This window comes from Arvicanthis niloticus, chromosome 16 (assembly GCF_011762505.2).
Source record: "Arvicanthis niloticus isolate mArvNil1 chromosome 16, mArvNil1.pat.X, whole genome shotgun sequence".
In the NCBI taxonomy this organism is placed as follows: Eukaryota; Metazoa; Chordata; class Mammalia; order Rodentia; family Muridae; genus Arvicanthis; species Arvicanthis niloticus.
Genome location: NC_047673.1, coordinates 4940350 through 4964543, shown reverse-complemented (window position 1 = coordinate 4964543; position 24194 = coordinate 4940350). Strand labels below are relative to the sequence as shown.

Genomic DNA, 24194 nt, shown 5'->3' with positions numbered 1-24194 from the left:
TCTGGCTGCATCTGGTTATTGCTCTCCCTCCATCTCAAATCTAATACGAATAGGAAGTACAGCTCACATTCTCTCTGGAGGCTCCAAGTCACATGGGGCATACCTTAAGCTAGCCAGTTTTTAAATGTACTCATTTACCGAAAATTTCAAATTTGGTGAATTAACAAGTCCTGTGATGCAGACAATAGCCTGCATACAGTTTTCTTCAGATTCAGCATCTGTGGCAAAGCTTCAAGCGTTCGAATCCCAAAGCTTGCAACATATGCTTCCAAAGAAAAGAAAGAAATATCTGCCCTGTGACTAGGAACCTAAAAGGGCAGGAGCAGCTGCCACTGTCATCAGAGGGTAGTCACCCATGTCTGCACTTTTGAGAGCAGCAATCTGTAATTAATTCTGCACTCACCAGCTGGCCTCTGCAGTCCCCTCCCCAGGCCCCTCTTGAAGATCCAGGGTGGAGAGATGAGGGGGTCTCATCTGTTGCCAGGCTTAAAAAAAGAAATAGTATTGTTTGCTCAGGCAAGACAGCCAGAAAGTGTGTGAAAGAGTAACATAATTAAATTTCTCAATAATGTAAGTTAAGTACAATGCATTCAATCAAAATGTCCTAAGTATACAGACTTCATTTTTAGGGTTATCATTAAAACCTCCTTACTAAGTTAATCATCTGATGTGCCTATGACCCAGCTCCACAGCTGTGTGCTCCATAGGTGTTCTTCAAGCCCACCCAGGATGAAGACAAGGTTGCAGAGTCGGTGCTAATAATGTCTCTGTCAGAGGTTTCCGTTTCCTGTGATTCTGCTTGCTAACAATTTTGGTGATGTCCAAGACAGTATAATTGGTAAAACTGAGTTTGGGGGCTTGTTTCAAGAGTGTGGAACCAGCTGAGCACGAAAATCCCCACAACATGGGTTCCTGGCTCCTGATAAGCTCCAGAAATCCTGGCCAGAGCACAGTGACTCATGAATGTGCATGTATATTCCTTGACTAACCAACCAACTTACATGCCCAGAAGCCATGATTTGTACAAGAAGCTGTCCAAATGCTGTAGGGCAGGCATTGGGACATAGCTGGAATCCAGAGCCTGGTGGCTGGATCTGCATCCTAGATCACAATCAAATTGAGCGTCAAACCATGGATTCCTGGGTGAAAGGAAGGAAATATCTGCATCAAAAGAAATTATGAGCATGATCACAAGATGCAAGGATGGAGGACTGAGAGAATGGGCCTCACTATTCTTCAGTCCATTTCCACTTGACGGGAGAAACGCGTACACCAAGTCAAAATCCACTCAGCTCATCCATCCAAAAAACTTGGTGCTATAGTGTGGAGGTGAAGAGTTCCTTGTCTGACACTGGGCTGACACAACAGAAAAGAGAGGAGAATCTAGCTGCACTGACTCTCTTGGTGGGTCAGGGAACTCAGGGCAAGAGTTGAGCTTGCTTACAGACCTCTGTTTACTTCCCAGCGTGTTGGCTGAAGCTTTTGTTTGAGTTCATGCACATTCTTCTACTCTTAACCTTCTGTTTCATGATGAGCTTCCTGACCACCCTATACTGAACATGACCACTCTAAGCACTGCCCAAGACCATTGTACATCCTGGATTCATTCCACTAAGTAGGTTCCATGTGTCATTTCTGAACTGAACTTGTAAGGATCTTTATGCAACATGGGCCATGAGCATTGAATCCTGTCTCCCATTCTAAACTCTCTGTGTTGAAGCCTACAACTGATCCTTGCATGCAGGCGGGGACATTGCAGCTGTTTTAAGGTGTGATGATTAAGGAGGTCCAGATCCAACAAGGCTGTCTCCATTGTGGTAGAAAATGTATTCAGCAAGGGTAGAATGCAAAGATGAAGACCCAGTTCTGGAAGTCAAGGACACTGTGATGGTTTATATGTGCATTATTAAAAGGTGTAACCTGTTGTTGGAGTAGGTGTGTCACTGTAGGCATGGGCTTTAAGACCCTCATCCTAGCTACCTGGAAGTCAGTATTCTCTAGCAGCCTTCAGACGAAGATGTAGAACTCTCAGCTCCTCCTGCACCATGCCTGCCTGGATGCTACCATGCTCCCACCTTGATGATACTGGACTGAACCTCTGAACCTGTAAGCCAGCCCCAATTAAATGTTGTCCTTATAAATGTTTCCTTAGTCATGGTGTCTGTTCTCAGCAGTAAGACCCTAAGACAGACACCAAGACAATCAGCTGATCTCAAGGAGCCTGAACATGGATGGCTGGATTCTTGTCCCTATCTGCAGTAGAAGCCAAGTGTGCTTATACCTCCAGGTTGGCTATAAGAGCTGTGACATCACACATGTAGATTTTTGAAGCCTCTCAGGCTGTGGAGTTTTATTAAAGTGTCCCAAGGAAATGTGTACAGTCACAAAAACTAGGCTCTGGCATCTCTGGAAATTATGGCATTTACAAACTGGATGCTTTTGTAAACTACAGGAAGCAGACACTAAGTGAAGGGTATTTACGTGATCATTTCTTGATTAATTCAGGAAGTGAGAATGAGCAGACATGTTGGAGTTGTGCATTGATGTAGGTAGTTGTAACACCATTCACAGGAGTCCTTGCTTTCTAAACAGGGAGGAACCTGGGGATAGAGGACATGCTTATGCAGTCCTGGCCTGAATCATAACCTCTTAAAAATCTCCCCATAGTGGTGCATGGCTTTCATCCCACTGAGTTCCAGGACAACCAGAGTTACATAGTGAGACCCTGTATCCAAGAAAAAGAAAAAAGAAGAAGGTTCTCCATTCTAGAATATTGGGATGTTGTTAAAATACTGACTCTACTTAGGTCTGATCTCATCTCTTCAACTAGATATAAATTTGGAAAGTAATTAATAACTATCTACTACACTAGAAGCAATCTACTGAGAAGAAAGATAGGAAAATTGCAAGGTAAAAAGAGTTCTTGTGTCTTTAGTGGATGCTTACACAAATCTAAATAAATCTGAGACCTTTTGTAAGGCAATAAATGCAAATTTAGAGCAAAATATAAAATATACATAATAATAGGAACATCTCCAAGATGTGTAAAGTTCACATTTATTTTCTTAATTATTTTCACATTTAAATTCAGCCCAGAGAAACGAAAAGCCATTGTATTTACAAAACAGATCATTAACTATAATTACATTTATAAGGAAAATGACTTAGGTCCCACATGCCAGGGCCAAGGGCGTATTGTCAGGCACACAGAAGACAGTTTTCAGTGTGAGTGGTGCTGTTTCCTTGCCAGCTGCACAGAAGGCGAGGGGTTAAGTATTAAGTAGCAGACACCTAAGATGTTTGTATTACAGGCAATTAATTATGTCTGCAGCCGAAATAAGACTTGTGTAGCAGATAACTGTGTTGTAAATAGAAATTGGTAGATAATTAAAAGAACTTGAAATTCAATTCGAAAGTTCCAATCATTTGCTCTGCTTGTCATCCAACATAAATTTTCAAAAAGAAACGTCAATAAACTACTAAGTCTTATAGAATCCCCACGTAGCAGCCATACAAATGAGCTATCTCCTTCATTTCAGTGTCTCTCAGAAACCACCTCCCCTGTCCGGGTCTCAAACATTGATGTCATGTCCTCTGCACTTCCCAGGATGGATGCTCACACATGGGCTGGACCCAACCACCTTACTGTTTCACAGAGTCTGTTCTTCCTCAGTTAGACCGAGACAGAGAACCAATCAACACATTTCTGCCTTTCTCAGCATGATAGCTCTCTGGATACTCTGACAGGAAGGAGAAAGAAGAAACAGAAGCCAAATAAGGAAGTGGGGAGCAAGATGGGGAGAAAGAAGAGTAGAGCAGAGAGGGGGGGTGGAGGAAGGGAGGAAATACAGGAAAATGGATGTTACCCAGCTTCAGCATCCAAAATGTAACCAAGTCGGGTTCCCAACTGGCTGATAGCTGAGAGCAGAGTCAGACATCTCTGCTGCAAAGAGAAACCAGGGGATGAGTGCAGGCATGTAGTCCAAAATGACCACTGCCACAGCTTTGCCCCTGATACTGAACGCAGGCTTTCTCCTGTATGAATGGGAGGCAATTTCTCTTCTATGCTTCAAATTGTACGTAACCACACTGCAGAGAGTTAAACGTTTATTGATTTAAATATACTCAGGACAGAAGGGAATTTAAATCTCTATCACTGTTAAATGAATTGTGAAAACGTTTCAGATTGTCAATGGATTTTACTAGCTAATTTTCTCTCTGACAAATACCAATTGTGATCAATACACCCAAACTTTCTAATTCAGAAAGAAAAAAAAATTTTACTTTTTCCTCCAAATGAGAAGTTTACTGACAAGTTCTTAAAATATAAGAAACTCCAGGTTCACAATGAAGACTTTAAAAATAATCTCTAAAATCCAAGTAAAAGAAAGGTCATGATTCCCTTACATTTTGTTTTGGCATTTAAATTGGATTTTTTTCATATAAAGTGGCCCACAGTTAGAGCGTGATTGCCACGCATACATACCTGGGAAGCCATGACGTGTGTTGATAGTTCACATGCATCATTTGACTCTCACTACAGCTGAAGCAGCTCAGACTGACCTCCAGACACACGACCAGCCCCACATAATAGTAAATGACTTGTTCAGGCCACATACAAAGTAGAACTGTACCCAAAACAGGCTACAACAGGACCAATCCAGAGAGAGTAAAATCTGGAGAATATTTTTAAATGTTTTATGAAGTTTTTCTACACAAATACTATATTTACATCATTTTTATGCCTCCCCCTTCTCCATTAATAATTCTTTCCTGTCTTCTCAAGTTATATATATATATATATATATATATATATATATATATATATAAAATGTCTGCGTGTGTGTGTGTGTGTCTGTCAGTCTGTCTGTCTGTGTGTATGTGTATAACCTAACTGAGTCTGCTAGCATGTATGTACATGTGTTTATATACTGACCACTTGAGATCAGATCACCTATAAGGTCCTATAAGTCCCTGAAAAAGACTGATTCTCCCTCTCAGTAGCCAATGATAGCCAGTAGCCCTTCATCTAGGGGTGAGGCCTTGTGAGAGTTCCCTCATCTGCGTAGGCATGTCAAACAGTGTCACTGTTCAAGTCTTGTTCATGTCTTTATTAATATAGTCTTGTGACTATATTAATATTTCATGAGTATTTAGTTAGTGACAAACTCTTTAAAAATTCTGGTAAATTATTAAAAACTGATGGGCCTTGGATTAGGGTCTCAAGTCAAAAGGTAAAATTTGGCTAGATTTGAATGTCTTATCTCTGTGTGTGTGTGTGTGTGTGTGTGTGTGTGTGTGTTGTGTGCTTGTGTATGTGTGTATGTGTTTTTGTGCATGTGTGTCCACATGTGTGTGCATATGTGCACGTGTGCATGTGTATGTGCATGTATGTGTGTTCATGTGTATGTGTGCATGTTTGTACATTTTGTGTGTCCGTATATGTGTGCATATATATGCATATGTGTATATATGTGCATATGTGCATGGGATGTTTGTGTGGGCATCTGTGCACATGTGAATGTGTGTGTGTATGTGTGTGTACATGTGTGCATGTGTATGTATAATAAAAAAGTAGAAAGGCTGAAACTAGAGGTGGTTCCATGATGATAGAAAGGAGAGGGCTGTAACTTCAGGAAAACAGAATATGTGTAAGATAAAAGGGGGTTCATCTAATTGAGGGACAGAAGATCTTCAGAAAAAGTCACTGTGGAGTGGGATAGACAGACAGGAGCATAAGAACACAGTACACTAGCACATGTGTATGAAAATGTCACAGTGTAGCAGAATACATTTTCTAACAAGAAACATTAATAAAAATAGGAAATATGGAGGGAGGCTCACATCTGCTGGTTTCTGTCCTTTTAACTACATTCAGTCTTGCCAAGGTTTAGTGCATGGGTCTTTTCTCTTTACTTTCTTCCCTAGTGTTTTACCGTCACTATTTGTCCCTCTGATTTGTAAATCAGACTCCTTTCTCAGCCTCCTTTTCAGAGAGCCCAGAGGCAGTAGTTTCTCCGTGGGTAAGAGTACTTGCTATGTACACCTATGATTTCAAATCCCCAGCACTTGTGTAAAAGCTGAGCATGGCCACACACGCCTGCAACCTCAACACTGGGAGGGAGAGTCAGGTGAATGCCATGAACGCAAGGGGCTAAACTGCTTGACCCTGGCTCAGTGGGAGACCCTGTCCCAAAGTTATAAGGCAGAGGGTAATGGAGAAGGATGCAAAAGTCCTCCTCTGAAGCCCTGTGTGCACAGGTGTGTACACACACACACACACACACACACACACATTAAATTCATAAGACAGATACAGTATTAATACACAAAAGCATGGAGTCTTTGTGCCTTGTGTTTCAATTTTTTATACAAGAGCTGTTTCTTCTCTTAAGATGAACAGTAGCCAGACCCTAGGTTTTATTAATAATGCTTTTATTCTGGATCCTAAGGAGTCCTACTGTTCTGTAACATCCATTCTTAAGTCAGATTTTGAGAGCTCTGAGAGCAGTACTTAGCCTTGGCCATGTATGTGGCTTCCCATTGTGTGCTCTACATGCTGCGTGTCTTAGTCAAGTAGATACCTTTCCCCCTTTCGTGTTGTTCGGATTTAGATGTGAGGTACACTGGAGCAACTCATGTGTGTATGCATTCAGTTTTGCAAGGAAGCGGACATTTGGGAAAAAAATGATTAGCATGGAAGACAAGAGTTGTCCATAAAAGGACCAGAGAGGGAGGAGGGAAAGAGGCAGAAGCAGAGTGGAGAGGAGAAAAGAAAGAGGCAGAAGTGGGGGTGTGCACTGGTGTGTGTGTGTGTGTGTGTGTGTGTGTGTGTGTGTGTGTGTGTAGAAAGATGCAGAGAGGCATGGAAAGGAGGAGAGAGAAGCAGAGCAGAGCTGGAGACTCTGATTCCCATACTACAGAAGATTCCTATACTCCCTCCTCTTATGCTTTTACTGAGCCAGAGTGCTGGCTTCTCCACGTCACCAGTGCTTGCTACAAACTGCTGCTGCCCACTGCCCACTGCCCATTGCCCACTGCCCACTGCCCACTGCCCACTGCCCACTGCCCACTGCCCACTACCCACTGCCCACTGCCCACTGCCGTGCTGACTAAATTACCCTGCATTCACCTATGTGGAATCTGGGCTTCCAGCTTCTGTCAGAATGATGGTGGGGATAGGGACTTAAGACATCCATTGCCTCAGTGATCTCCTGGAAATATGAGCATGTCTAAACAGGAGGAGGTTCTGCTCTGGTTTGGTTTCTGTTTGAAACACTTCCCTCCTATTGTGGTTCCCAAATGCTTGAAGCTGGGATTTCTTTTTCTCTCAGACATCCATTTCAAGGCCCATCACAAATTTTGTATGCATTCCTTGTCCTGACAGAGATTTTTAATTCTAGAAGATAATAGCTGAATTTTTAAACCATCTAGAGTTCAGTTAATTAAATACACTCCCATCCAGGCCTGCTTCCAGGTTGTATTTGTCATAGTCTCTGGAACTGAAGTTACAGTTGGCTGGAAGCCACCAGGTGGGTGCTGAGAATCAAACCCAGATCCCCTGTAAGAGCAGCCAACACACTCAATGTTGTAGCCTCTGCTCCACACCAGTAAAGCAATGACCCTGAAGGAGCTGTGGTCTTAAGGGTTAGCCTGGCCTGTGGCTTTGGCACGGTTCCTTTTTAAGAGTCGGTGCTCATTTTTTCCTTTGTTTTGACTTTATCCCTTTCACAAGCAGTAATTATCTCTGTGGAAGGCAGAGATGACTGTCTAAGCCACATGGCACATGTAAGTGGAAGCTGTAATTTCAGAGTAAGACGCGCTTCTCTGTTCACAGAGGAAAATGCTCTGAGCAGAGAGCAGTTGGAAGATCCTGGGATTTCCCTGTTGAAGATCTCAAATTGTTCCCATCTCCCCAGAAAGGGAGATGGACTGAGATGCCATCTAAATTCAGAATCTTAGATATCCAGGGAAGCATCTTTCCTGCTTGGTTGACTCCTTCAGGACACACTACACAGAGGATATGAGCATTTTTCTTGTTATTTGGAGTTCTTAAGGTAAAATGTACATTGACTTATGAGCCACAAGAAACACACTTTAATAAAATCTTCCTCTACCCGACCCACTTGTCCAACATCAACATCATAGTAGGCATAAAACAAGACATGACCATTTCTCTACATGAAAGATACATTCTTTCCCCACCTCTCCGATATAAACCTTTCCGGGGAAAACCTCACACACTTCTGCTTGGGGCTTTGACAATTCTAGTGTATTTTTACTGAATATATTCCATTTTGGAACATCTTTAATTTTTTTATGATCTTCAAGACAAATATATGTGTGTAAATATTGACTCATCAGTGAGGCTATGACCCCTGAAGTCTACGAACTATCTTCGTTCTGCGTGTGTTAGGCTGTTCCGGCTCACTGCGCCGAGTGTCAATCAAAAGCTAATGTCTAGTCCTGTGTTCTCTCATCAAGATGGATCTTGGCATTTTAAGTTTGTACCATTAGTAGCTTTCAAGCATCAGCTGCAGGTGACAAGTCTTCCTGATAAACTACCTCTTATTGGCCCCAAACATCAGCTTACCTGGATCAACTTTTCAGTGTTAATTCATTTATCATGTTCATCTCCAGGGTGCTCTCCCTGGCTGTGTACACCCCCTGTAGAATTTTTTTATACCTCTGTACAAAGGAGCGAAGTTAGACCTGGAGAGACGTGATGCATACCACAGCCACTGCAGACCCAGACCTCAATGTCCAGAAGCAGTAAAAGAAAAATATCTTCTGGCATATGCCCAAGAACAGAGTCATTCACGTGTGAATGATCCGCAGCCTGTACAAGGGTCCCACAGTTTCAGTCATGAGCACTGTATCATCACACTGAAAAACCCACAGTGTTCAGAGGTGGCAGATGCTGCCCATAAAATTATATCATAATATAACCTGATATAACTCCATCCCAACGCTGCTGGGATTCACTCATGGCATATGTATCTTCTGTAAGGCTTTCTAGTTTTCATTAGAGATGTCTGAGGTTATCCGTGGGTAAAGGCACTTGCTACCTAGCCTGACCACATGCATGCATGGTCCCTGGAACCCACATGGTAGAGGGAGAAAAGTAATTCCCAAATAATTTTCCTCTGACCTCTACATGTGTGCCATGATACACACACACACACACACACACACACACACACACACTATACACATACTCTCTCTCTCTCTAAAATCATAAACTTAACAAAATAACTAAAGTTAAGTATGAGAAATAATTGTGACAATCCTTCTGCAACCCACAAACATTTCAGGTTTCAAACTATGCTTCATCTTGTGGGGAGAAAATTCTCCAGTGGGCACTGAATATGGATAAATTTCAGCCAAGCATCAGAGTCTCCTGGAGGCTGAGTCAGATCAGTTTCACCCAAATCATGTTGCTACCACATCACGGGTCTTGCCACCCCTGTGTGCACACGTACAGAGCATGCCCACTTGCCATGCGCACAGCACTGCATGTAGACGTGTGACGTGCAGACACTCACAGCCCTGCTGCGCTGTGTGGCTTCACCTTTTCGGTTCATCCATTGTGCTTTGTATTATTGAAGTAAGCACAATCCTTCCATGCTGGCTTGGAGGAGAATGTCTTCCCATAAGCGTAGATACTGCAATACTTGGCCTCCACTTAGCGGCAGCAGCTAGGGAGGGTTAGGAGGTGCAGCTCTGCTCGAAAAGCACATCATTGGTGTTGGAAGTTTCCGGGACTGATGGTCTTGGAACTTTCAAGCCTCTTGCAATTAGCTGTTCCCTGTCTCTGTTTTGTGCTTTTCAGTTCCAGATGTGAGTCCTCAGCCATTAGTTTCCAGGCACACCTGCCACGTTCGCCACCTGACGCCATGCCGTCCACACCACATGGACCTTAATTCTCTGGAACCACAACCCAAATAAACTTAGCTCTATAAGTGTCTCTGGTTGTGGTATTATCACAGCAATGGAAAGGTAGCTAACACATTTTCATCCTGTCCTCTTCATGGCCGCAGTCTTTCCCTGCATCGTGGGCTGTGTTCTTCTTGGTGAGTAGATGGGTCTTTATTTCAGACTCTCTTCATTCTTCAAGATTTGGTCTTGATCAGTTCTCCACTGGGCTTCCCCTGAAGCAACCATATTTCTTTGTCTGTTTTTCCAAGGGTGTTTTACTGGTGTTGGTCTTTGGCATCCTAAGCGTGACACTGCTCTGTTGATGTTTTGCTCTGCAACTAAACTAGCCTGACTCTCTTACCCACCACCTCCTGCACTTGGATGTTAACTACAGTCGATAAGGTCAATGTTGACATTATGGAACGTTTGCCAAATATCTTGTTAAAAGCTGACTGAATGCCATCACCTGAAATTGTACTAGTGAAACATGAGGTGGCAGAGTAGACCCCCTTGGGTACTAACGCAAGTGCCATGCCCTAAATCACTAGTGTCATTCAGAACCAAACATGTGCTTGGCTTGCAGTGATAGCAGCTGAAAACTGTGAAGATCTTAGAAAGGCACTAGAGGGAGTCTGAGTATGACATTTCCAGAAAAAAGAAACAGGAAAGCCACCGATGTAGAAAACATAGAGACATATCCATGGAAACTACAATCTCAGAAGCTAGGACACCTGTGATAGTCTTGGCCCAAAATGAGTCGGTCTGCAAAGATTAAAAATGTTGGCTAATGTCTCAGAAGCTCAAGTCTCAGGAAAATAAAAATGTGTTTCAAGGTATGCAAAGAAACAGAGACTCAGGGCTCAAACAAATGTGCAAGATTACTGTCCAGAGACAATGCCACAGAAGTAGGTACCTGTTAGTGACCTGACAGAGAATACAAGTCTCATTGTAACACAGTTCAAAGAACATAAACTTGCAATTAAAAAAAAAAAAAAAAACAGAAAAAAATGCACAAAAGGAAGAGAATGTCAACAAAGAAAAATAAATTATATGGAAAAAAACAGAATATAATACCTAAAAAAATATCACAAGAGGGGTTTGGCAAAGATAAGTCAGGTAAGAAAAGAATTAACTCATTCAATCTAAATTATTGAGTCAGAACAGCAAAAACATGCACAAAAGTGAAAGGCATATGGGGTCACTTATGATCCCACTGGACGGTGGGTGAATACAGGTGTGCTGAGGGCATCTCAGAGTTTCCCAGTGAAAGTGAGAGAGGGCACAGAGACGATGGGAAGAGATCATGGCTACAAGTGACCCAGACCAGAGGAGCTGCACATTCAGATTCAAGATACTCATCACACCCAGCAGCACCATCCCAGAGTGGCTTGCATGTTCACATCATGCTGTTAAAAGTCACAAACAAAGGGAGAATCTGGAGAACAATGAGGAGAGGTGATCTGTTCTGCAGATGGGGACTTGGCACAAACCAAACCAGCCAGAGAAGAGGGGGATAATTACATCCAAATCTCTGAATGAAAAACAATAACCTGACAGTCAACAGTATGACAAACTGCCTCCAAAATGAAATAAAGACATCCCCTGATAGAAACCTAAGGGAGTTTGTCACCCCTAAGCCGTCTTACCAGAGATGCTATTGGATAACATGGCTACCAAAATCATCTACTATGTGGATTGAGTGGACTGACGGTCATCTGTGTCTTTAAATCCAGTAGTACAGGTTGTTTGTATGTTTTCTTTTATGAAATTGGGTGCTTCAAAGTTTGATTGCATGTATGTTTAGGATAGTGATGACTTTTTGGTTAACAGTTCCTTTAATTAGAATGAAGTATTCTTCTTTATCCCTTCTGATTAGTTTTAGTTTAAAGTCTGTTTTGTCAAATATTAGGATAATGATGCCTTCCTGCTTGCCTCCTGGCCCCATTTGATTGGAGTCTTTTTTCTAACCCCTATATGCTAACACATACCTTAGAGCTGCGTTTCTTGCAGGCAACAGATAGGTGGATTCCGTTTCTTAATCCAGTCAGTCAGCTTGTGTCATTACTTTGTTACTATTTTGTGTAAATCATGATTTCACTACAATTTATGCAATTATAATATTTAAAAAGAAGCATTTTAAAGTAGTTAATAGTATATAGTTCATACAAACAAAGATTTGTACTCAGCCACACATAGGACATCAACCAAATTTCTTCCAAGGCTTGGAGACATCAAGAGGAATGGGTGGAAAGAATACAGGAAGTGGAGAATGGGAGTGGGGAGGAGAATGTGGAACACTGACTTCTGCTGTGATGTGGGTGCTAGACTCTTGAGCCCACAATAGCTTTGGTTTCTGCACAAGCTAGGCATGAACACAGTGCTGTGGAAGGAGGAAGGCTCATGGGATCACACTCTCCTGTAAAATGTTACACAATCAAATGCTGATGGACGGAGGGAGATATGTTCTTCTCACTGATAAAGGCGAACTTGTTTCTGTAAATGAGTCTCCGTCCCATGCTCCAATAAGAAAGCTTAGTGAATTTAGTGTGTCTCACTCATACATACACAGAGGTAGGAAAGCAGGAGGACTAACTTGGATGAAGGAGGGAGGAGGGACAAGAAGGGGAATCCGTGGGATGAGGAGGGGCAAGAGGCAAATAGAGGGTGAATATTACCAAAACATACAAAAGTACATGTGTGAAAGCATTACAAGAAAGACCACTGTTACATCTAGTTGCTATACACTAATATGACATTAAAAGTAAGTGTGGGAAAGACATTCTATGTTCATGAGTTGGGAGGATCGCTAACATGACATTTCCGTGCTACTCAGTGAGACCCCCACATGCAGCACAGTCCCAGTCAGAACACCAAAGGTGTTGTAGAAACAGAAAAGGGTGCTCTAGAGTTCATGTGGGATCCCAAAGGACCCCGACTCCCCAAAATGATCATTACAAAAAAAAAGAGCAAAGATAAAATGCTACAGACTTCAAACACCCTAATTCGATGGCACATTAAAAGCTACAGTCACCGAAGCATTGGGGTGTGGCAGAGATAGAGTGAGCAGATGAGGGAGCTCAGAGAGATGCTTGCCTTTGTAGGCAGTTAGCATGTCGCCATTAATAATCCCTAGATCAACAAAACTCTCTCAGAAATTCGCCAGACATAAGAACTTCAGACATGCATTAGCCTAGATCCCCGATTTTAGTTCTGAGGGAGGCATAGTATTAGCTTTGTCTAGCTCCATCCTTGGACATTGTAGTCCAGCCCACTTGCATGGACTTAAAGGTTTCTTGACCCTCACACTTGCTATTCACACTCCTGCTCACTATTTGTGACCTCGTGGCACATAGCTGTATAATTTATGTTTGATGGGAATATATACCCCAGTCCCTAGCTTCTGGATGCTTCCTTATGAAGCTTGGGATTTCCTGTCATTTCTGGTGATTTTTTTGTCATTCCCTGAAGATGGTCCTGGTTGAGTTGTACTTCTAAGTCATCTCTCTTAGGCTTCAACCCGAGGTTATTCTAACACAGGGGCATCTCATCATGGTCACATGGTGTTCACCATCAACTCTGCTCTTCATCCTATTGATGACAAGCAGAGAGAAGCCGACTGGCTGTTCATACTGGCTGGGGATCGTAGCAAAAGAAATGGGTGTTTTGTCTCCAGCAGCTTCCTGAGTAAATGTCACTTCACAAGTGCACTCTGGAGAGTGGATGGCATTTCTAGTTATTTCTCTTGCTTCTCCTGACATGATAGGTAACTGGGAAGTGACTGTTTGGCTTTTGAAAGCCTCCCCGGCTATTCACGTCCTATCTGATTTTACAGTTTCCGCTCGTGATTCTGTATTCGTCTCTCCTAACATTTCAAAATCCTCAACACAAACTGAGTTGTGGAACCACTTTCCCTAATACTCTTATTATATACCCTTCACCACTAAATTCCTAATTATTAAATAGACTCACGCCTATTACAGTACTTCTTTTTCATTATTTTTATTTAGCCATTTTTGCTATTCATAGGATAGCTCAGACTTTTGCAGAATGGATGAAACATTCAGAAAAAATAATCAGGGGGAGTGGGGCACACATGATAAGTTGTCTTCTCCATGACAGCTGTACAAAATCTAAGGGCTCCAGGTCTCTGAATGGGTGGGAGCCCTGAATATTTGTTCCATTAAATCCTGTATTTAACCCTACACATTTCTGTGCCTGTCCTACTGAGCTGACAAGGACTGGGACGGTTGTCCTGGGTGTCTGTCTTCTCAGAGACTTTCATCTCAAGCCTTTCCCTATTCAGGCCTGTCTCCTTGTGGATTATGTTACACAGTGACTCTTTTTATTTCAGATATTTTATTGGTTATTTTATTTATTTACATTTCAAATGTATCCTCTTTCCTGGTTTCCCCTCCACAAACCCCCATCCCATTCCCCCCCACCCCCGCTTCTGTGAGGGTGCTCCCCCACCCACCTACCCACTCCCACCTCAGTGCCCTAGCATTCCCCTACACTGGGGCTTCAAGCCTCCACAGGACCATGGGCTTCTCCTCCCATTGATGCCAGATAAGGCCATCCTCTGCTACATATGTGGCTGGAGTCATGGGTCACTCCATGTATACACTTTGGTTGGTGGTTTAGTCCCTGGACATTCGGGGGGTGGGGGGGGAGGTGGGGTCTGATTGGTTGATATTGTTGTTCTTCCTATGAGGTTGCAAACACCTTCAGCTCCTTCAGTCCTTGCCTTCATTCCTTCATTTGGGGTCCCTGTGCTCAGTCTAATGTTTGGCTGCGTGCATCTGCATCTGTATTGGTCAGGCTCCGGCAGAGCCTCTCAGGGGACAGCTATACCAGGCTCCAGTCAGCAAGCACTTCTGTCAGCAGCAATAGTGTCTGGGTTTGGTGTCTGTGGATGGGTTGGATCCCTAGGTGGGGCAGTCTCTGGATCGTCTTTCCTTCAGACTCTCTGCTCCACTCTATGTCCCTGCATTTCTTTTGACAGGAGAACTCCCACCTCAAAAATATACAGTGACTCTTGCCTGCCTGGGGCAATTGCTAAAACTGACACTAAGACAAGCCCGGGCAACATCCCTATCAGAATGCATCCACTGCCTTAGCAAACTGCCTCCCAGAGAAGATGCAGATCTTAGCTGACTCCAGACTCGATTGGTTACTCTGCACAGTGCAATGACCACACGAGTCTTTCTTTCTTGGGCTGTATTTCTTTTATCTTGCACTGAGTTTCAAATCACCGAAGTTAGTTTCTCTTTACTAAATAAAAAAGATAAAAAGGAATATTAAAAGAAGGACTTGAGAATTTTAAACAGGATTTGAGAGCTCACAGGGCTATTTCTACCCAAGGATTCCCAGTCACACAGCACTGGGCTACTAATAACTGAGAATCTAAATTGGGGCGGAAATGAGCAGCCAAATGAGAACATATCATTCTTACAGGAATGATTAACTATTTCAGAGGTGTCCGCTAAAGGCATAGAGAGCCACATGCCAGGGGCTGCAACCTCCAGATTCATTTCAAAACAGGAGCCAATTCTGATAATAAAAATGAAATTAAAATGCTTTCAATATGTTTTTTTCTAGAAAAATGAGGATGGCCTCAAAGCTGATTTTTACATATAATAGTTCAATTTAGCATATTACGACTTGAATCTTAAACTCCTGATACACACCTCCAAGCACACTTCTTAAAAAGATTTTTCTGTATGTGTGTGTTTATACTATACATATCCGAGGGTTACAACTTCCAGATTCATCTTAAAACGGGAACCATGAAATTAAAATGCTTTCAACTATTATTTCTAGAAAAATAAAAAATGACTTCAAAGCTGATTTTAATGCATAATAATTCAGTTTGAACTTTAAATTCATCCTGATGCATACCTCCAAGCCTATGTTCATAAAAGATTTCTTTTAGTTATGTATATGCAATTATACACATGTGCAGATACCCTCAGAGGCCAGAAGGCATAAGAATTCCTGGAACTGGAGTTATAGGTAGTTGTGAGCCACCCTATATGTGTGCTAAGACCTGAACTCAGGTCCTCTTGAAGAGCAGCTGAGCCATCTCTCCAGCCCTTCAACCATATATTTTAACTGCAAATGCTCACAGTGATATTTGTGTTCTATACGCTAATTGGCTTTCCTTTTAATGAATATAGTAATCATGGATTTATGGTTAACTATTTATGGATAAATTATAAGACTTAAAATCTGAATAATGGATATGACAGCAAGTATTTGGACATAGTATGACTCATGTCGTTTTTCCCTTTCAATTCAGTCAATCTTGGTTTACTTTAAAATATATTTATTTTAATTTCATTTATGTGTATCTAAATGAGTACATGGTGTGTGTGTGTGTGTGTGTGTGTGTGTGTACACCCATGGGGCACAGAAGAGGATGTTGGATCCATGGAATGGAGTAATAGGCTGTTGTAAGCTGCCCAGGGTGGATACCTGGAACCAGACTGGGTTTTCTGGAAGAATGGCTGGAGTTTTTAACTACTGAGACATCTCCCCAACCCCACGACTGACTTCTTATATGTCCAGTTTGTTCTCTTCTTTCAATATCTGTAGCTATTCAAAGAAATCACCCTTAATGTAAATTATCCTGTAAAGGACCAGATAGCAATACTCCCGGCTCTTGGGTTATAGAGTCAAGATCCACACATTGCTTGGGCTATGTTATCTTGCACTATGTAGAGCTGAGGAGAGAAATGTATGAAGGGGCTGGGTGTTTTGAGCAGGTGTGCAGCAGGATTCTGCTGCACACAGGTAGAGCAGGCTCACAGCCGGCCAACGAGAGACTGAGTACCAGTAGAATAACCGATGCTGAGGTCTACGTGGAGAACAGCCCCGTTGTGTTATAAAGCAAGGGCTATCAGTCAACAGAAGCAGAGGAACAGACAGGGGGTGGGCAGGAGGCATCTGCATGAGTGATACACTCTATGGCTCAAAGAGGCCTACAGTCTACACTGTGAGCAACAAGAAACTGCTGTATCCTTCAGGAAGTGGTCTCATGGCCAAATTTGCATTTAAGACAAATCACTCTGGCAACAGCAAGCCTGACTCAGAGGGGAAGGGCAAAGCAGGAAGATGGATGAGGGCCTGGTTCCTAAGCCCTGGCAGCATGATGAAGCCTGGATCAGGGCAGCAAGAGAAGGTCAGAATAGGGGAAAGTAATCTGAGCAATATTCATGAGACAAATGGTGGGGACTCAAGACTGATGGGAAATAGTAAATGGGGGAGGGGGACAGAACCCATGAATGAGGGAACGGTGGGCAACGCAGGACAGCACTACAGACTCAGAGACAGCGTGCCTTGTCAGAGAGAGCAGGTTTGCATATCAGAAAGCAGGAGCTGTATCATCCAGGGAAGGCATCTGGCAGGCAGACACTAGCTGAAGAAACAAAAAAAAAGTCATGGCCTGAAGAAGTTCAGGCAGCCCTGAGCCATGAACATAGAGTGCTTGGGATCAGGGTACAAGGGGGTGATGAGGGTTACAAGAAGAGAGAGTGGCACAGGGAAAATGGAGACAGTTTATAGAGCCAACCTAAGACAAGGAGTGGGGTGTGGGATGCAGAAAGGTGAGTAGCAAGTGCTGAGGGTGAAGCCTGTAGAACTTACAAAATCCAGGCCAGTCTGTTGCAAATAGCAAAATGGTATGTATGTCAAAATCACTCTCTCTCTCTCTCCCCTCCCTTCTTCTCTTTTTCCTCCCTCCCTCTCTCTCTTCCCTCCCTTTCTCTCCTCCCTCCCTCTCTCCCCTCCCTCTCTCTCTTCCCTCCCTTTCTCTCCTCCCTCTCTCTCTCCCCTCCCTCTCTCTCTTCCCTCCCTTTCTCTCCTCTCTCCCTCTCTCCCCTCCCTCTCTCCTCCCTCTCTCTCCTCATTCCTTCTCTCTCTATCCCCTCTCTCCTCTCTCTCTCTCTCTCTCTCTCTCTCTCTCTCTCTCTCTCTCTCTGTGTGTGTGTGTGTGATATTTTAAAATCCTGTGTGTATGGTATTATATACCTAGCTAAATATAGAAACAAGCTCCTAATTCACAAGATGAAGGAATGATTGAGCAGAAGGTAGGAGGGAGACAAAAGGTGGGGACTCAGAAAAGAGATAACAGGGACATAGGAGGAGAGGGAGGGGAAGGGCTCAGAGAAATCACATTCGCTTTGCACTGGAAAATAACAATGTATTTCAAAATATCAGTATTACATATAATCACTTTAGGCTGCCATTAGATAGTGTAAATCTAAACATGCTCAGAATTAATGTATTGTCAAGTTTTTCTGGTTATCATACTAACAAGAATTACCATCTAAGAAAATCTTTGTAGGAGAGAGCACCAACTCCAGCTGGAAGGAGTCACTAGCATTCCCAGACTCAGCAGGTTTCAAAGGACCGCTCACAGGAAAATGGCCCAGAGATAATTGTGTCTTAACCTCAGACCCTGAGCCTGCAGGATCAGAGTGGCTAGAAAGAATCCTGTTCTTCCTAGGTACCATGAGGGGACCTAGAGTTAGCGAGCAAGGAGCACCTGGACTCCACATGAAATGTGTGCAGTATTCTTTTTAGACTCAATTTTCAGACTCAAGCTATTGTGTGCTTTAACTGCTTACCATGTATTAATTAATTTTTCATCAGTGTGACCACACCAGACAAAAAAGCAACTTAAGAGACCAGAGGCTCAAATGATCTCCCAGTTTGAAGAAACTCTTGTCTTGGCACTGTAGCATGTGGCCTCTGGTTGTGCATACCAGGAAGCCCTGGAAAAAGAGACCTAGTACTCAGTTGGCTTTCTAATTTTTCTGTTTTTCCTCAGTGCAAGCACCCAGCCCAAGTGATGGGGCTGCCCTCATGCAGGATGGGTCTTTGCCTTAAGATGGCCTCACCAACACACTTTATGAGTTTCATAATCCAGCCAAGCTAGCCATGAAAGGGAACCATCCTAAGTCCACTCTTGGTTGACAAGATACCCAAGCATGTCACTTTTAAAACTGTCATAACACACTTCCAAAAACTTTGTGGATAAAAAAGCAGGCAAGTCCTCATGCGGTCCACAAGGTGCTGTTGGATCAGTACCTTGAATTTGCCTGTGGTAGACAGAAGCAAGTTGATTGGCCAACGAGTGAGTTCCTTTTCTAAAAAGCACTGCCTCAGTTCCTAGGGAGCAGTTTTCAGGGCAGCATGGGAGACCAGGAAGACAAAGCAGCCTTGGAGACGGGACACATAGAAGACAATGTTCAGTCCATACCACTCAGCTCCTACAGGAAGCCATGGAAGTGAACCAAATTGAGAAAGGAAACAGAAAGTGATGTTTATGTCACATCTCACAGCCCCAACAGTGTCTCATTGTCCCTGGCAGAAGTCTACAAAGGGAGTGGGCACAGAATCTGGAGACTGGAATCGGGGAGCCTGAAATTAATGATCATACTTGGCCTGCCTTGTGGGCCAAAAGCTGTGGAGACCAAGGAAGAAAGGTAAACCAGAGAATGAGGAGTCCCCATGAGGAGCTCTTCAGCTTCTTTGGGGAAGATGAGAAGTCCCCCCGTGCCTGCTATCTTGCCTCATATTTCTGCAGAAAAACACTATTACTATCTGGCATTTTTGCTAATGCAATGATCAAATTGTATACTGGATTATGTCAATACCATCGCCTTGCCCACTTGAAATTCACATCAAGCACAATGGAAATCGTGAAGAAAAACGAGTTGTATCAGATACAGACCAGAATCTATAAAAAGGAAGTGGCCAGAAGGATGCCTAGAGACCGGGGAGGCAATTGAGCAATGTCCCATTCCATCAAAGCAGGATTCCTGCCCTGCTGCTTTCCCCTTGGGATCGTGTCATTAATTCCCCCCCCCCTCCCATTTCCCACAGCTCCAACACTCCAGGCAGACAGCAGCAACAGTGGGACTCAGTACATCCATACACATCTAGCTGGTAATTAAAAACAAAACATATAAACAGAGCTGCCCAGTTTCTCAGAGTATCAGTTGCTTCCTGGGTAGTAGTAGGAGCCTGAGACAATCACTTTCAGGATTCATTTATACATAATGTCTGTCATTGGCTCAGATTCACTCTTGTGGTGGCATCTGCAAAGGGCAGACACCTAGTTGAAGTTCTCAGCAGAGCACAGGTTCTGAAAAAAAAACCATGCTGTTTATTCCCCAAATAGCTGAAATCTGGTGCAATCTTTTCCTCATACATGTTTCTGGTTATTTTTGCACATTCAATATCTGCAAGCTATGTATGTACAGATACACACACACATACATGCATGTACACACACATGTACATATTGAGTTCCATGCAAATTCTGTGCCTGGATGTGGCAGGACCCAGCAACTTTTCCTTCAGAAGTGTCCCCATTTTTGTTTAGTCTTCTTTGAGAACATTCCTGTGCTGCTGAGGGCTGTGCCCTGCAGAGGGCTCCCATCCTGGAGACACTCTCTTTTATCTGTACAATATGGAATTGCCCACAGATGATATTAATGACTTGGTGTCGCAGCCCCTGGTATCTCTATTGATGCATTCCCAGACTGTGGGGAGAGGGTGTCTTTACAGAACAAAGTGCAAACACAAGACGCTTCAGCCGTGTTAGTGTGCACAGAGCACGTCAGCTCTTCCCACCACAGCTGTCCCACTTCTGTCAGGACACAAATGAACTTAAGCAATGCACTGGGCTCTTGAGATGACATTTTGATTAAAGTAATTATTCCTTTAGTAAACAAATATTACATTCTAAATGACATTAATGGCATGGAATTCGGTCAATATTAATTCTTGCTACAGAGCAATAGCGTGTATCCTGGATGACACAAAATCCACAAATATAAGTCTTGGGGGCTCACACTGGTCTTCCCCTTCACTAACCATAGATATGTTAGAGTTAACTGTTCATCACTTGTACATCTGTAATATTAATAACTAAAACAGCTTTGACACATTTCAGAATACGCTTTACCTATAGGTGAGACAAACTGCCTTTGAAGCCTTTAATATACCAAGAGCAAACTTGAAGCAACCCTGGTTCTGTGAGGAGCCTGCAGAGGTCCCTCCTGAGCCCGGCTTTCATTCCAAGATCTCATGGGTGACTTTGCTGTCTACCCTGATTCTAAACTAAATGTTTCAGGACAGGCATGACAGAGCTACAAGAGTGTCACAGACATGGCAGTAATATGGGACAACTGTCATCCTGGCAGGACACCAGAGACTTCCCATGACTCTCAAAGAAAGCCCTGCTTAAGTGGTTAAAGGTTCTCAGAAACACATGACACATGCACACACACACACACACACACACACACACACACCTTGCATACATAAAAGGGTAAAGACTGGCCCTTAACCCCTCCCTCTTGTGGCAAGCTCAGAACAGCCAGGTCTCACTTGACCTGACTCTTTGATGGCTTCCGCAGTGATCAATAGTCCCTTCAGGTGACAAGTGTTGAACACAAAGTCTTAACACACTGACCCCCATATCCATCCTGAGCCACAAGTGAGGAAAAGGCACAGATCGCTAGTGAGCTCTCTGAACATCACTATTTCCTTTTAGAAGGTGTTGAAGATGTCCAAGACACTAGTTAAAGGGGGGGGGGGGGGAGCTTCTGCCTATCAAGGTGTTTAACTGAAGAAGGAAAGGCGGGCTTTGTGGCCCTGGGACACACAGAGCTTCAAGTCCTGACCTGCCCCTCACTTTGTCCCTGGCCTCTAAGACAATGGGCTGATGTGGGGTCGAGGCTAGGGGTCAGAGGGATCTATGCAAGAGGCGCCAGCTGGCAAGCTCTTGCCTGCATCATCTTTGTTCTCCCAAGTCTCATTTCCATTCCCAAAGAAGAGGAAGAAGAGCATCCCATCGCCCCAGGAGCCTTTGCATAGGTGACAGCGCCGCATCTCCCATGGCAACTAGAGGCTGCTTCCTACAAATTGCCAAATTTGCCTCCTGATGGTTAGACCCAGAGTTCTGAAAAGGATTCTGGTCTTGGCCTCCTTTCCCTTATCCCAAAGGTGGCAGGGTCCTTGCAATTCCTTGCTGGAAAGGAACAAGAAACCGCTTCACCACGCCTCGTGCCCCACGCCCCACGCCTGTCCAGTACTCACTACAGCAGCTGGGACAGGCGTTGGGGACCCTGCGAAGGTGGTCCCTTCACACTGCAGGACCCAAACCTTGGCTCCTCCAAGTTCCCTACGCGAGACACCCCTGCCTCCGACCCTACCTGCAGAAGAACGATCCCCCGGCGCCCCGCGATCCAGCAACGGACGGTCCCACTCTGCTCTGCTCCTGGACGCCCGGCCACCAAGAGCACAGACTGGCGGAGATGCACTGCACTGAGACGCGCTGGGGACCCCGACTCCACCGGCTGGCAGCTCTCAGCCCCCGCCCCTCTTGCCACAGCGGCGTCCCTGCCACTCGGTACACGCTCCACCTCCTCCCTACACAACCCACAACTGGGTTCCCGTCCCTTCTGGTCCTCCTGGTTCCTTTGGGTCTCCACGCAACCACCAGGGCGGTCGCCTGGTTCTGGCGCCCTCCCGCCTCCCCGCCGCGCCCGCGTCCCTCCCTCCTTCTCACGCGCTCTCACGCGTTCGCGGAGACCGCGCCTCCCAGGCTGGCTCTGCCACCCTTCCTCGGGGTCCTCCCACTTCCCCCTCTCCAAGGATGCGAGAAAGGGTCTAGCACTTCAAACTTTTCCGCCCTGACTTCTGTAAGAACGCGGGGAACCGGATGGCAATGTGCACTGCACAGGGACTCCCCTCGGACATCCCACCAGAACAAAGGCCATCCACTCCTGGTGACTGTGGCAATTGTCCAGACGGAATGGGTGACCAATTTTAAAGCTACAGAAACCAGTACAGACTTCTCTATCTCTGCCATTCGAGATTCTGCTGTAATGGGCTTCAACTTGAGAGTTTAGGCGCAGGACGTTAGGAAAGTATGACAGGGTTGTAATGCATTCATTCGCCATGACAAAATACAAGATGTGCCTGCCCTCATAAAATTTGCTTCTCTGTCAGCTCTGTAAAGTTTGTCTGTCTGTATTTTGCCAGAAGTGGAGAATGTTCTGTGATCTCTCTCTCTCTCTCTCTCTCTCTCTCTCTCTCTCTCTCTCTCTCTCTCTGTGTGTGTGTGTGTGTGTGTGTGTGTGTTTGTATGTGCACACAGAGACCAGCATGATATCAACAGGCACATGGATAAAAGAGTGCGTGACTCAGGTTAGTTCTTGGACACATGAGGATAAACTGTACAACACAAGCCCTATGGTAACGGAAAAACTGCAGATACCTGGACTTAGTACACATTTTACATTTTGTATGTAGGTGTTATAACCTTACATTTCAAAAGAGAGTGAACTGCATCTTTTGAAAGATGATCTAGGAATGTGGAGATAGCTTCAACTAAGCTGTTGAATTACCATTAAAACTATGAGGTGGGGGTGGGGCATGGAGCGGTCTGCGGATCTGTCTTTAAATATTCACTAAGCAGGAAGCCTGAATTCCACCTCCTAGAATCCAAGTGAGAAACCAAGTGCAGTTAAAAAAAAAAAAAAAAACATAACTACCAGGCTTGCAGCAAACAGTAGCCGATATGACAAGCCCCAGGACAATGAGAGACCTTATCTTAAACACAGTGGACAGGAGATATACCCAGGGTTGTCCTTTGGCTCCGCATCCTCACACGTGTGCCCACACACACAACATACACATAGAGCATACCCACATGAAGCTTATGAGGTGTGGATATGGAGGGTTTTTTTTTTTTTTTTCAATATATAAAGTAAGATTGGATTTTTAGCTATTTAAAGATAACTTGTGAAATCATTTGTCAAAACAATCCGACAACATTACCAATCACAATGCATCCTGGCAAGAATGACTGTAAATTACAATTCAAACCGACACTTCACGATCCACGTCTTCTCCCGGAGTCTTCTGCACTTAGCAAGATAGAGATATATAAATGCCCTGTGAGAAATACCATCCACTTTTATGAGGTGTTGTGTGACATTTGAGATCCTAGCTTCCCATTGTGCGCTGAGATTCCTAGAGACAAGGAAACACACGAGAAGTTCAGTGCATTAAAGGTCATGCTTGGTCGCCAGCATTTACAGCTGGGTTTACAACTGGGTGAACACAGAGCAGATGGTAACTAAAGTATAATTCTACTCATGATAAGAGTTTGTATTTCCTAACATCAAACAGCATAGATTTCTAAATTGTGGCTACGCACTTGACATATGTTTGGATTTTATTTTAGATCTAAGTTT

At 43.9% G+C, this 24194-nt stretch overlaps 1 protein-coding gene across 1 annotated transcript in view; it reads right to left on the bottom strand.

Annotated features, from left to right (window-relative positions):
* The window catches only part of Myo16 (myosin XVI), a 482119-nt gene extending 459831 nt beyond the window's left edge, over positions 1–22288 (bottom strand). The window contains exon 1 of the mRNA XM_076913797.1: positions 22146–22288. The gene's annotated coding sequence lies outside the window, so the exon portion shown is untranslated. The remainder of the gene's footprint in view (positions 1–22145) is intronic.
* Positions 22289–24194: the final 1906 nt, after the last annotated feature.